The sequence below is a fragment of the Vulpes vulpes genome, chromosome 6 (assembly GCF_048418805.1).
Source record: "Vulpes vulpes isolate BD-2025 chromosome 6, VulVul3, whole genome shotgun sequence".
Classification (NCBI taxonomy): domain Eukaryota; kingdom Metazoa; phylum Chordata; class Mammalia; order Carnivora; family Canidae; genus Vulpes; species Vulpes vulpes.
Genome location: NC_132785.1, coordinates 63,574,405 through 63,575,192, shown reverse-complemented (window position 1 = coordinate 63,575,192; position 788 = coordinate 63,574,405). Strand labels below are relative to the sequence as shown.

Genomic DNA, 788 nt, shown 5'->3' with positions numbered 1-788 from the left:
GTACATCCTGCTTTGGTCCCAGAACAGGAAACAGGACTTTCCTGGTATAGCAAGTTGTGTGGGTCCTGTCACACTTCTCTTTGTACCAGCTGAGAGTCTCACTACCCAAAACTCTTTTGCATTAAGCAACTTTAATAAAAACATTAAATCTGAAAATCAACTTGGGTAAGATGTATATTGAAATGAAGACTTAGGATAGATGGTTTAACTGTGATATGTTCATTCACTGCATTTGAGATAAAAGTGGGTGGGTGGCACTTAGTGAACATATGATGGGCAGGGATCATTTTGGGAGCTCATACACTAAAATTAGAATGATACAGAGGATATTAGCATGGCCCATGTGTAAGAAGGACATGAAAATTCCTGAAGCAGTACATAATCATTTAATACTACATGTAATGAATTATAGAAACCACATAACATGTAAGATCATGAAAACAAGATATAAGAATCTTGTATGCTCACACTATGTGATTTCACCCAAGGCAGAAATAAGTCACTTATGCCAAGAAGGCAAAGTGTTTAGACTATTCATTGCAGCTCTTTCAAGCTACCTCTGGTGAATGCTACTGTTCCTCCTCCTCACTGTCAGGGTCTGGTCACATGCCTCTCTGGGGCCGGACAGCAGAAAAATCTAATCACTCTTTGCTAAAGAGCTCAGGCCGCAGCGCTCAGACATAGATCCTGTCTCTGAGTTCTCCTCCTCCTCCTCCTCCTCCTCCTCACTGTTGAGTTTCCACAGCTCAGCGATTTAGAATGGCCAGAAGAGACACCAGAGCTTGGTC

The 788-nt window shown here is 41.8% G+C and overlaps 1 non-coding gene across 1 annotated transcript; it reads left to right on the top strand.

Moving 5' to 3' along the window:
- Positions 1 to 279: 279 nt before the first annotated feature.
- Positions 280 to 386, top strand: LOC112912611 (U6 spliceosomal RNA). The gene has a single exon (XR_003233541.1). It is a non-coding gene; the product is annotated as a U6 spliceosomal RNA (small nuclear RNA).
- The last annotated feature ends 402 nt before the right edge of the window (positions 387 to 788 follow it).